A 14,079-nucleotide genomic window follows, 5' to 3' on the forward strand; every position below is an offset into this window, starting at 1 on the left:
TTATGGGACACAATAACTTTCTCATATGCAAATGACTTTGTCACTAGGGAACCGAGTTCGCTTGAAGTAAGTGTCTGCGCATGCGCAGTGCCGTCGAAAGTGCCACCGCAGCTGCGTGACGTCAGGGCCGCGCGTTGGTCTATAGGTGAAGGCACTGACAACGCGCCAGTTAAGGCACTCGTTTCGACAAGTTATTTTCCATATAAACAATTGTGGCGTGCCTTACACCCGTTAAGTACGCTGTACTCCAAACGATATTGTGATACGGCGCAACCGGAGTCTCGACACTAAGCTTAAAATATATGTTAAGTATGATCTGCCACGCCAGACTACTGAAGGGAGCTTTCTTAAATACCGTCAGGGAGCAATGTGGCGAAGAGAACCCAGGATCAGAACCAGTGGCCATTAGAAAATGAAGATGAGCCTGATCGAGTGGTCGAGTGTTCTACACGGTAGCGTATGTACAGTACATAGCACACAAAGATTGGATTGTTATGGCTAAGGGTAAACAACTTTATGTCAGTGTTGCCTGCGTGCCCTCCAACTTCTCAGAACAGTTGAAATGTTTATGAAATATGGCCTGAAATTTATAAAACTAAATACAACGTACATTTCCTTCACTAATATAAAATAGCGCATTATCACAACAGAGAACCATATGCAAAAGATTGGTGTTCTTCGTACTCGGGGTATCGGAATATGTTTTGCGCCTTTTTTGCAATGTGGATGCAAGCTTTTGAGGTGGTGCTTTGCCCGCCAACCGTCGGGCCCTAGTCCATCGCAGAGTGGGATGGAGTATAACTAAAGCATATACAGCTGTACAGCGTATTACAAATTTTATATATCAACACTCTATCACAGGGTATGATAAGTTGTAACAGGTCATGTTTGACGACTTTATATCATTGGGGGTACCTTGCCAGCGCAATGCACTGGTACTCAAAACCACGCAAAGCAGGATGTGCAATACATTCGTATACTCACGCTCAACAAAAGAACTGGCTGACTATGGCATCCCGAGCCTCATTGCTTTCGCCGCGGCCTGCTGCCACGGGCTCGACGGGAACCGCTTCGGGGAGAACAGTCCTTGACATGCGGCAGGGGTACGTTTGCCAGGTTGTGCAAAGCAGGAAACAGTGATGTCACAGCATCTCTATGGCTGCATCCTCAATTCAGCATAGAGGCAGTGGAACCTGTGCTTGAGCTGGCCTATCGTCCTGCACAGTGTATGAATAGAGCAAGATGTCTTATCCTTTTGAAGTGACTTAATAAGGTAATCTAATCAGGGCGACATGTGATGTCTATTATCGCTCCAGCCCATTGAAAACCTGGTGTGATGGCTAATATTTTATATTTTTGGTAGAATATTTGAACATAGTATTGATATGCAGATATTGTTAAAGATATAATGAAAATGTTATTCACAAAAAGCGGCAAGGAAAATGCCGCTGCGTTAAGCAGTATTTCATAGGATATGTTTAAATATGTCTGTACTCACTGTCTAAACACGAGACCTCCCTAAGCCAATGTTTAATTTTTTACAGCGGAGCTGTTAAGGACTAGGTTCCCCAGGATCGTGTCCGGTATGTCGACACAAACCTACCTGGACAGCTACCGCCATCTATAAGCGACGCCGGCAAGCACACAATCGGTATGGTTTCCGCCGTCGCTCGAAGATGGCGGCAACCTTTCCAGCTATCATGGGAGAATGGATAGTTAGGCGCGTTGGTGGGAAATCATCATAGGAAACAGCGCGAAAAACAGACGACGACGAAGAACGAGCACACGTAACGAGCGCAGCGCTCGTCACGTTTGTTTCTTCGTCCTCGTCGGTTTTGCGCGCTGTTTCCTACGCTCCTACGCTCTTATCAGTTTCGGTTTGGACTCACGATGGGCCGGCTGCGCGCCCTTTCGGGGAAAGGAGACAGGCTGCGGAAGGAGCGGCGACGTACGCAGCAGCGCGAATGGGTCCGCAACCGCCGCAAAGCCGCTGTCGCCTCGACTTCCACTGCGTCCAGCGCTTCAGATTCCCTTGCCAAAGAGCACATCGCTCGCCTGGAAAGCCGCCGCCGACAACAGAACCAGCGATGTGAAGGGCGCCGGCGGGCCAATGCCGCGGACGACGATCGTGCCACGGAGGCCAAGCGCAAGCGCAAGGCCCGGCGACGACTGCACTCTACGCCGGCTGAACAGCTCCCAGGTGCGACGGCGAGGTTCCGGAGGGAATTCGTGGAGAAGCCGTTTGGCGTCACGTGCGCCGTTTGCGACTGACTCGGGTTCGCCGGAGGCCTATCTACGATCGGCGGCGTGTCGGACGAGAAGAAGTGAGAAACGGGCGCGTGCGCGTTGCGGCACCGTATCGAGTATAGCTCCGCTGGTATTCCTTCTTCACGAGAGTGGAAAGGCTGAACGTTTTTTACATCACAAGTGTTGCTTTTTTCTCTAAGAATTGCTCTATATTTAAGCAATATGGAGTAATAGAGAAAATTTAACTGCTATTTTTTGAAAAGTATGAACAGCTAGTAAAACCCTGCAGGTTAATAAACCCACTCATACAGCACCAACAGGACGGATATGTTTCAGAGAAGTTCTAACTTCTATTTTGGAGTTCAAACAGAAAAGAGCAAATGAAATATAATAATTAATGGGGCATAATGAGTAAACTCGCAAAAGGTTAAATTTTATGAATTCACTTACCTCATTGCCACAAAGCTGGCTAACCTTAGACTAAACATTTCAGGACATGGCAGTAGGTCATAGGCAGTAGTATAAATAATGTGTAAAAGAGACACTCCTTCCTCTCCTCGCTTCTTCGCAGCCGAAGCCTACTATGCAAGAACATGAAAATGGCAACAAATGTAAAGCGTAGGCACAACCACATTAAAACGTTTAGGTGCCTCAAGATGCCGAAACGCACAGCCTGGCATTGCCGTTCCACGATGCTCCTCATTGTGCTGTGTGATGCATTGTAGGCGACATCCGCTCCCGATGACGGAGACAGAAAGGGCGTCATCAGCCATGGCTTGCAGGTATAGCCGCTGTCTCCAAGCAGTAGGCCATCGCAAACGCCATCGGCCAGCTTCCCTGACAACAAGTCCTCGGTGAATATCCTACAGTCGTGGGTGCTTCCAGGCCATTTTGCAACCCCAGTGCAAATGTGGTAAGAGGCATCAGCCACTGATGTGCATTTATCGAATGGTACAGGTGGTGATTGATGTACACCTCCTCATGTACTTGTGGTGCCTGTATCCGAATGTGAGTGCCCACGACCGAAGGAAACCCACCAGTCTCAAAGAAGGCCTGTTGCAAGGTATGACACTTGACTGCCCCTGGCCACCTGCATTGTAGATGAATTTGAGTCAGTCTAGCACTATGACATTATCAGCAATGGAATTGTTGTTATGATCACTTGCTTAAAAAGAACACAACTACTGTCGAGACCGGTTATAAGGAAGTCGGTTATAACGAAATCATGACTACTGCAAAGCGATCGCAATTTTTTATCCCTGTTTGCACTTTTTCAATGCATTTGTCTCTGTTTTTAGCGCAGGAAATTGAGCGGCTCCCGCGGATATAGCGAAAAGAAATTTCGTGACAATATAAATAAAATATATATATTAAAATTCGGACCGTTTATTAAGTCTCGGACAACCGCAGTTTGCCGCCGCGGCCAAGAAGCCACCCAGGACAGGGTGCAGAAGATGCTGGAAAGGCCGGCGGCGGCAGTATCTGCAACGTCGTCTGCACCCCGCTCCTTATCTGGGAAGCGGCTTTTCCGAACCGCACGCGGAGAAGCCGTCGTGGCATGCTTTCAACGTACCGGCGGAGATGACGGAGAAACGGAGAGAGCCTAGATTTAAGAGAGGGAGCAGTAAGTACGCCTGCATTTGATTGTGGCGTGGCCAGTCTGGTGAGGCAACTGGGCAGAGAGGCGGACAGGTTTGCAGAAGGTGAACGCTTTTAAGTTTTGACTCCTTGCATGCTGCAGCTCGTTTTGCAAATGAGGTTCATAAACAACGTGACCCCAATCGAGCAGTTGTCCCATCTCTTAAATCTAGGCTCTCTACACCGACAACAGACAAGCTTGAACTCGAACTCGGTGCCGTGCATGCTTCTTAGTTGGCTTCGTGATCCGTGTCGGTATCTGGTCGGTGAGGTCGCTCTTGAGCGAAAGTCTACTTTGCTCAAGCACCGATTCGGTGAATCATCGCCACTCGACAACGGAGAGTCTCGGCACCGCCGGCACCTCGACGGGGAAGGCAAAGGCAATTTCCTCGAATCAAAAGCGTGCCATCCTCGACGGAGTGCGCATAAGCGTAAAGAATGCCGTCCACCGCCAGCGTCCTCCGCGGGGCCGTCGCAGCTGTCGACACGGCCCGTACGTAGCAGGATCTTTTTTTTTTTATCTGAGCTTCTCGCAGTTGGCAAGAAGCGGCTCCGATCGAGCAGAGGACGCGTACAGGGAAGCCTCGACCGCTTTCTCCAGGCTCGATAAACATGAGCCCGTGACAGCCCATGTTGCCTTTTTTTTTTTTCATGTCGTCTGTATGAGCTTATATATAACGAAGAAACGGATATACCGAAGCGATTTCCGATTTCCGTTTACTTCTTTAGGACCGGTCTCGGTCGTATCATTCAATTTTAACAATAGTGAGCAATAGAAACATTGTCTGCACAATGAAACTACTAAGTAGCCGCAAGAGTACCTCAGTCGCACCAAGTGCATTGTTGGGATTGCAGAAAGTAGGCTGTTTGTAAACGTCTGCACTCCTACTTTATTTGGGGTTTAGTTGGATTTGCACCCCCTACTGAAAAAAACCATTTGAAATTCAAACGGGTGGCAAACTGGTCGCCCGTTTGAAATCAAACCTGTCGATCCGTTTGGATCAAACGTGATTATGGGATACGGGTACCCGTTTGGAAACGGTACCCGTTCGAAACGGTACCCGTTTGATACAGGTGCCCGTTTGATACGGGTGCCGTATGGTACGAGTACCCGTTCGACATGGCACGTGACCACACGTTTGAACGTGCCCTTCGAAATGGCAAATTATGCGCTAGCCCTAAATGGGTATCGTCTGGGAGGTTGGTTATCTTAAACATATTTAAGACGTCCCGAAACTCATAAACGTATTCATAACATGGAGAAAACACGTAGAACAAATGCACTCGCGTAGGTGCTTGTAAGTGGACAGGAAAACCGACACAAAAGATTGTTTTCAATTCTCCTCGAAGTTTATTCCCTCTTCTGTAAACAAGTACAAACGTGCAAGCGATCTGTGAACACTATACAGGTAGACTTTCGAGGAAATTATTCTCCTGGCTGCCGCGCAAATAGGCGCTGCATAATTCTTTAGATAATTTAGAAGAGTACGCTTAGAAGAACGGTCAATCGTTGCCAACACGTAGGTTGCAGTGCACTTACCATAACAATAGCGGACTTGAAAGAGGTAATCCGTGATATTTGTCGACACGGTCAAAGCAGGACAACCACACAAACACAAACGAGAGGGAACGGCTCCTTGGAAGTTTCAACACGATGCGGCGCACAAGCTGTCATTTGCCGAACCCAACCAAACCGCGAGAATTTGCGACTTCTTTGAAGAATCGCTCGTTGCCGACATACACGTGGGTCTTTTCGAACACTGATAGCTTTGGTGCACATCCAATACGTTGTCGAGAGACATCCCAATAAGACCGCAGGGTTAGGCGACAGATTGAAGCAGGAAGGGACGAGCGAACTTCGAGCAGCAACTGACAACAAGCAGACAAAGAAAAAGCGGCTGCATGGCGCGCCCTTCCGGATCTCTATGCTTATCAGCGTGTAGCTCGCGCGCTGCTGTGGGTCACGTGACAGGGGTGACAAGAGAGGAGGGAGGGCTCGAGGTCAAGGCGCTGGGACCACCGGGACAGCCCCTCTCCCTCTCCCCAGGCATTCCAGGGAGATGCGTTTTTGTAGTCCCGAAGAACAAACGCGCGCGCGCGCGCGCGCTCGAACTATGGAAATGGCGTCGGGGCTGCCAGAAGCTCGGCTTGCGCCCGAGCGAAGAAAGAACTCAGCGCAAGCTCATAGTTTGAGCGCTGCAACGGCGGGCGTGCTCTCGCAATGCTCGATGTTCTTGCAGCCGCGTGTACGCGTGCTACCTTCGCTGCGTCTTGAATTAAAGTGAAACGGAGTCTAGACGTACATTCTTTCACGCGGTCGCGTCTTCTGCGAGAGAGATTCGAGCTGAATAAGTAAATTGAGGCAACAAAGATGGACAAAGTATTAAAGGTCTGTCAAAAATATCGGCTCACCAACGTCGCGCGTTTACGTAAAACAAAAAAAAAAGTGTTAGTTTTAGTTGCAGTATAATCGAAAATCAGCGCAATTGAAATATAAATATAATTACTTGCATTACGCGGACGATCTGAAATCGATGAACCGGCGCTCCCAGCCTTCCGGAAAACATTGGCTGCCACGGCTGAAACGCTAGGCGTGCCCACGCCGCCGACCTGTACGTTCAATATCAAACGGGCTCCGGAGAGCCGTTTGATTAAACCGGTGCAGTTTGCAACATGATCGCCGGTTTGAGCAAACGTGCGACAACTTTGCCCAAACGAGTCGCCCATTTGCCCAGACGAGCGACCCGTTTGCCAAATAGGTGACCGTTATGGCTCATACGGGGGACCCCTTTGAGCCATACGGGCGACCCCTTTGACAAACTGGTGACCAGTATGTTTAAACGGTTACCGGTATGGACCCGTTTATTTTCATATGGGCGCCAAATGGTTTTTTTCAGTAGGGCCTGCAGCGATAAAATGTACCAATGGAAGTCATTTTGTACATTCCATTTGGCTCGTGTAATTTCACTGCTCAGTTCATTGGTCTGCATATCACGCTCATAGCCTGAGAACAAATATCGAGTGCTGAAGCAACACTATAAATGTTCCTTTGCGGATATATCAGTATACGTGGGGATTGATTCGCAGGCAGAAATTCAAGCTAGCAAGCCTACAGCTTAGGAAACAAAAAACTAAAGGGTCATTGTATATGTGTTGCGCCGTAAATAAATCGCAGAATGGGTGGGCTGAGAAGACTGCTTTCAACGAATTCTGGTGTTTCAACGAACACAATTTATGCACCAAAATTTTTATACAAAGGGTTTTTGAGATAATGGTGATTGCTCATCGAGCAATGTAATAATCTTACTCGGGAGAGTGAACTGGCTCACACATGCGCCTAGTATCGGGACGCGCCAGGAGATGCTCCAAACCACTTACCCCATGAAGTCTCGGGCACGATGTGCCAAGGCCAGAGTCACCCGCCTCACAGTCCACGAAGCCGTGGAGACGTGCACACGGATGTCGTCCCCTGCGGCGATGAGGGAGTTCCCCGTGGCGTAGAACTGCAGGACGCCAATCACCTGCTGCTCGGCGGAGAGGGCACGGCTGCGAGACGTCGGCCGCTCCGATTCCGGGCGCAGTGTGTTGGCAAGGGACACAATGCCCGCGCGACCGAATCGAAAGCGCTCCTGCAGTTCGTCTTCTTCGAACTCCTCCAAAGGGTTCAAGCGGTCCCGCAACACACGCTGCCGTCCCATCATCACAATCGCCGTACCGGGGCCCTAAACTCGTCAAACACAAAGTTGGAGCCAAATGTTCGCGGAGCGCGCTGATTGGATGACGACGAAAAAAGCGCGAAGTCACCGTCGTGATAGGCCAATCGGTGCGCTCCGTCAACTTCGGCCCCAACTTTGTGTTTGACGAGTTTAGGGGCCCTGGGCGTACACGCACTCTCTTCGATGTCAGGGTTGCGTCACAGATGACATTGCGTCCCTTCTCTTTGCCAATCCGCCCGCAAATCAGTTCTCAGTCAGTCGGGTAGTCAGTCGGCGGGCGAGTCGGTGGGTCGGTTGGGCGAACGGCAGAGAACACAAACAGTGAAATTCAGCTGACTAAAGAGCGGTAAACGTGGTAAACGCGCGTCACAAGTCACGGAGAGCTGCATGGATGCATGGATGAATGTATGAATGTCTCTGGCTATACCCTATGTAGCGGGCGGTAGCTTGCGCCACCTAGCCTAAATCTAGAAAAGACAAACATTTGATTCCTCACTCACTTCTAAGCCAATTTTCTCCCCCTAACTATCACGAGGCAGTGTGGGATATTACCAGGATGACGTTTGGGGGTTCGGGTAAAAAATACTAAAACATTCCCTCTTCCCGCCGGCGAAGGAGTCGCCAATTTTCCTCTGGTCAAACCTTGTCGGCGTTAACCCCGCACCGGACCCACTGGGGGACAGGGTTGAGACTTTGGGCTGGAGCCACGCGGGAGGGAGTTCCAATTTTCCTCTGTCCCGCCTTTCCCCAGCTGTGCTAGTTAGTTGTGCATCCTTCCCCTGCATAATTTTCACCAGTCTTCTAATCGCCTGTCCTGTTTGTCTGACCTGTGCATTGTTAGGGCTGATGTTCGTTGCATTCTTACCTCCCACATTTTTCTTTCTGCCTCTTTCACTCCCTTTTTCACTGAAATAGTATGCTCAGCGCCATCACCGATGTGTATTTATTCAAACTTAAGCTCTCAGGTTCGGTATGTCCATTTATCTTTAAACTTTTCACGTATAAATACTTGAACACCTTCTGTGCCCACCTCGTATCATTCATTTCGGTCAACCTTTGTTCAAATTTCAAATTACTAATTGCCCCCCTGCTCTCAAAAGACGACCAGCCCATGTCCCCTTGTACACCCTCATTGGATGTCTTTCCATGTGCTCCAGTGCCAGTCTGCCTACGCTTATTTGTCGAATTTCCGATCCTGCTTGAACCTCTGATTTCATGCAAATTATCTCCTTGCCAAAAGACAGTGCTGGTACCATCACTCCTTTACATATACCTCTAACCACTTCATATCTATTATAGTTACATAGTGCCTTGAGCGTCATAATCGATGAATTTGTCTTCCCTTTTCTAATTATATTGTCCTCATGTTCCTCTAGATATTTTTTTCCTTTATTTGTTTGCGGATCTTTTCCGCGTAGGGGGGCAGAGATAAAGGCATGGTGCCTGACGGAGCCTCTGCCACCCCCTTACAGTTCAACAACACAATATATACAGTTTACAAAATAAGAAACTATTGAACAAATATAAAACAACTGTGGAACAAATATGAAACAGCTCTGGAACAACTATGGAACAAATAAAAAGCAACACTAGACATACAGAACATCAGTTACGCCACTGTTCCCTCATTGAACCAGACTCCCAGATATTTGTATTTTTATACGTGGTCTATTAGAATATCTTGCATTCTCAGGGGTTCATTCGTTTCGTAGTTAAACACCATCACTCCAGACTTCTCACTACTAAAACTCATGTCCAGTATGTCCTCTTTCTCTCCACATATCCAGCTAGTTTTTGTAACGTATCCTGGTTATCTGCCATAGGTACTATGTCATCTGCATACATCAGTCCTGGTATTAACTGTACTACATTTCTCCCTCCTTCCATATAGCTCACATCAAAACCTAAGTTGCTCTGCTCTAATTTCTTTTCCGTATCACTGAGATGTACCATGAAGAGGAGAGGTGACAGTGGAAAGCTCTGCCTGAGCCCTCTTTTTATTGCTGTGGGTTTGGTAGTTTCTGCTTCCCATGTTATAACTACCTTATTGCCTATGCACACCTGCTGAAGAAACCTAACCTAATTTGCATCTAAGTTATATTCTTTTAGCTGATCCCAGAGTGTTTCCTGGTTCACATTATCGTACGCTCCCCTGGTGTCCAAAAAAGCTAACCATAAAGGAGTTTGGTTCTTCCTTGCTATCTCTATACTTTGAGTGGTGATGAATATGTTATTTTCCAGTCTTCTGTCTCTTCGGAATCCATTTTAGAGCTCATCCAGTATTTGCATATCTTCTGCACGTTCCTCCATTCTCCGCTTTACTATCTGCATAGCTAATCTGTATAGAACTGAAGTTACCGTTATTGGGTGATACGACTTAATGTTCTCTTTGTTTCCACTATCTCTATATATTAGTCTCATTTTATTTTGTTTCCAATCATTGGGGACCTCTCCTCCCATAATTATTTGATTTGTCACATGTCGTAACTTCACTGATTGTTTTCCCTAATGTCCTAATGAGTTCCATGGGTATGCCGTCGGGGTCTGTTGCTGTACAGTCGTGTGCGATATGAATGTGAGGGCCGGGTCGTTGACCGCTCCGTGCTATCACCGAAATGACGCGGCTGCCGTGGCGCCACGTCATGGCGCTGATAGCACGAAGCGGTGGTCGGTTCGGCGTTCACCTTCATATCGCGATAAGAAAGCGAGGCGTCACGACAGCCGCGTCATCGCGCTGATAGCACGGAGCGGTCGACGGTCCGGCGTTCACCTTCATGTTGCCGGCTGGTGTACCTGCTGGAACCTTACTTCCTGCCTTATCCCATTCTCTTGTGGTAGTCTCGATTGTTACGTATTTCTGCTTTTCCTCTAGAATGCTGCTGTGAGCAGGGGCGTAGCCAGGGGGGGGGGGGGTTATAGGGCTTCAGCCCCCCACCCCCAAAATCCAGCCGTCCCTATAATATTCACATGCACTTTGACCTCCCGTCCCCCCCTCCGCACCCAAAGTCATGGACATCCCAACAACTTCAACCCCCCCCCCCCCCCCCAAACCCGAAAAAATTTCTTGGCTACGCCACTGGTTGCCAGTGCTATCCACCGTCCCCCTGTGCTCAAGGTGGGAGAAAGACTCTTCGATTGTCTGCGTCTGTCTAATATATTCCCGTGCCTCTTCCCCTTCTATGTGGTTAGCGTGTGTTGGAAACCCTCTGTCTTTCTTCCCTGCGCTTTAATGTGTTCCCAAAACCTTTTTGCCACATTCCTATCTTTTTTTATTTAGTTCCATCATCCACTGCACTCCTGCACTCCCAATTTTGCAGGTGCAACCCCACCCTTGGTCAGTGTGATTCTGAACCAACAGGTGGCGGTGGGATCGCCTTCCAGGCCTGTACATCAATGCAAGAAATTGTGTGCGGTGGGCGCTTCGATACAGTGCGCTATTTTTCTATATCCTGAACTTGATATCCCTGGTCCTTCGCTTGTTTTGCTCTGCACGAGCTTTCTTTGGAACGCGCGCGGCTGCGCCAGTTCTCGTGCAAGGGGGCCAGTTGCCTACGCTCCGAGCTCACGTCTCCAGCAAATGTGGTCCGAACAAAACGCGAAAATCGTCCTTAGCCAAATGGTGAGATACATGCACAACAAGATAACCGACGTGTTGAAAAATAAAAAAAAATTGTCTGTACACCGTTAGCACCCCGCGGAGATTTCGGAGGACAATTTCACTATTTCAATGTCATCAGATTTATATTCAGTCGCCCATCTGCATCCTACCGTCGTGCGATCTTGCATCACATATACTGCGTAATGCACGTTAAAGACCCCGAGCTAACAGTTGCACTGCACTTTTTATAACCTTCATCGGGTAACGATGTCGTCCTACTAAATTGCTGCTCTCTAAAAAACTAGCCACTAATTTTGAATGCGCCGTTACATCGCATTTTTAATGTGTGTTCGCGTTCTTTTTTATTTTTATTTTTTGTCTACATCTTTGATTATGTGGCTCTTACTTATAATGAAACAGACTATAGTTGTCAGGCTTCTGGTAAAGTATTATATAACTAAGAAAATGGCACGTGAACGTAAAAGTAAAAAAAAAAAAGAAGAGAAACGCACAGGCGCACTTAATAAAAATAATTGAAATAATAGAATTGATTATAATTGTGTTTTGAAAGGTTTGAGCGCCCCAAACGCTATAAAAGCGAGCTCGGTGCTTTGGATGGTGTGCTTGTTCACTGGAAGTGTAGTTCAGGACAGTATGTTCGCACTTGTATGTTCCGCTTCGCTCGCAGGATAAAACCAAATGCTTTATTGGTAATGTATTTAGTGAGATAAAGCTTACCTTCTGTATATGTGCAATGCCCTCAGTTTTCGCGTGATTACACGCTTGTTTATCATTATTGTTTTCGTTTCCCACAGCGATTCAGTTCGTGCTCTTTTGTGTGTTACATGAATTATTAGAGACCAAAGTAACCCAAGCGCATTCTTTTTCGCTGATACTAAAAAAAAAAACAAAAAAACCTATGCAACTTGCCACGTGTGCCACAACCAACAGAAAATAAAATAAGCTTCACATATGACCGCTTGTCTGAGTAAACATTGTTGTTTGTCAAGAACAATTGCGATCGTATGAAATCACGTGGGAAAAAGTCGTTCTAAGCACGCGACCGTTGACATGCAGTGAATACTCATAATCGGCGCCGAGATGATTGGTGGCTGTCAGCAGGTGGAGTTTTTCTACCAACCCAGAGTTAGAATGTTTCCTTCTTTCTGTTGTAAGCAATCAGGAGACAACTTACACCGAATCTGAGGTTAATAAATTACTATGAGCATTCAAACACAATGGCCTGAGCAGTATATATGTGTATCAGCTTTAGCTTTTGATGCACCCTTAACTTTCGACACGCTCAATGCTAGTGTAAAACGTAGGGCTGTTTCATTCTTAACAGCGTACCATGTGCGTGCTTACACTATATTTTATACAACGTCAAAGCCTACCGGTTTGCATCGTTTTCATTTTTGCACACCACTACTTGCGCGCATGAATCACCAAATTAAGACTGGCACAGGATGTCACAAAAGCAATTTACAGGGTTGTTTTTTACCGGAAAAATAAACAACGTGTAGGATCTACGGTCACAAGGAAGAAGAGGACGCAGGGATGCGCGAGAGGCACGCAAAAAATATAGATAGCACGAGAGTGAGCCAGTGTTCGGCCTTACCTACGGACGAACAACCTTCACGTTGATTTCCTTTTTTTTGGTAAATATGTAAAATATAATATATTGTGGCGCTCGCGACTCCTCGCTTTCATAAGAACCCACAAACGCATTACCTAGCGCTCATTCTCCGACCAAAGGTAGCGCTAGGTCACAACCAGATGCCAAAGTTTCATCCCGAACGGATACCTTATTCCAAGGTTATAAGAGATTTTCTGAAAATTCCAATGAGAAAAGTGGAGCCCATTTTTGCCTGTTTTTCGTTTATGGTGCCATAGAGCCCCATGTATTCGAAAACTCCGTCGGCCGCTATTTTCTCATTGAACTTTTCAGAAAATCACTTATAATTTTTGAAGAAGGTATCGTATTGGGCTGAAACTTTGACATCTGGTTGTACCTCTAGCGCTACCTATGGGCGGAAAATGAGCGTTCGGCGATGCCTAGTTTATTCTTGCGGTAAAAAGAAACCCTGTATTTTTTCTTTTGTGACACCCTGCAAGTTGCTTAAACTATGTGCAAAAGCTATCAACAGACCCAGAATCTTTGCATGGTCAGTCATTGCATTTATCACCGAATTCGTATTAAAATTAATACTTATTCTTTATTGCTGTGTGTTTATTTTTAACCTCGGCATTTTTTTTATTATGACCCCCGCACCAGTCCTACTTTGGGTTTACCAAACCGAACATCTAAACCTGAGTGTCATTTTTTGTGTTTTCCAGTCTCATGGTTTTGGTCAAACTAAACACCCAGCTACCTAAATGAGGCACCTGACCGCCCAAAAAATAGTCTTTTCTTTTAGGTAGTTAATTCCTCAAGCTAGAATTTTGGAAACCAGACTATGAAGTCATCACGTTTTCCTGGAAATCCCCAAAGATCCATACACGCACGATAAAAGGGCCGGCCCGTCATATTGCCGCCCGCAGAGCCGAGAAAGCAACGCTCGGTCACGGACTTCTGGAAGATTCGCGTTCATTCTTGCACCATACGGAACTTTCGTTCTGTTTTCCTATCCTCGAAAGTGCCAGTTCATCCTCGCCCCGAACGCGTGACGCTCGAACCTTCTTTGCCGAACTTTCGAGGTGGTGACGTGACGCACTCTAGATAAGCAGCTGCCAGCGACCTTGTCGAGTCAGTCTCGCTGTCGCTCTTTGTTACGCTGCCGAATCGCCGCCTGCTTTTCTGCTGCCTCGACGGTCTTTCTTTACTTTTTTTTTTTGGAACAAGTTCGCCGATTAAACGTTTATTTTTCAGTTCACTGTTCG

This window comes from Ixodes scapularis, unplaced genomic scaffold, assembly GCF_016920785.2.
Source record: "Ixodes scapularis isolate PalLabHiFi unplaced genomic scaffold, ASM1692078v2 PGA_scaffold9__187_contigs__length_104089568, whole genome shotgun sequence".
In the NCBI taxonomy this organism is placed as follows: domain Eukaryota; kingdom Metazoa; phylum Arthropoda; class Arachnida; order Ixodida; family Ixodidae; genus Ixodes; species Ixodes scapularis.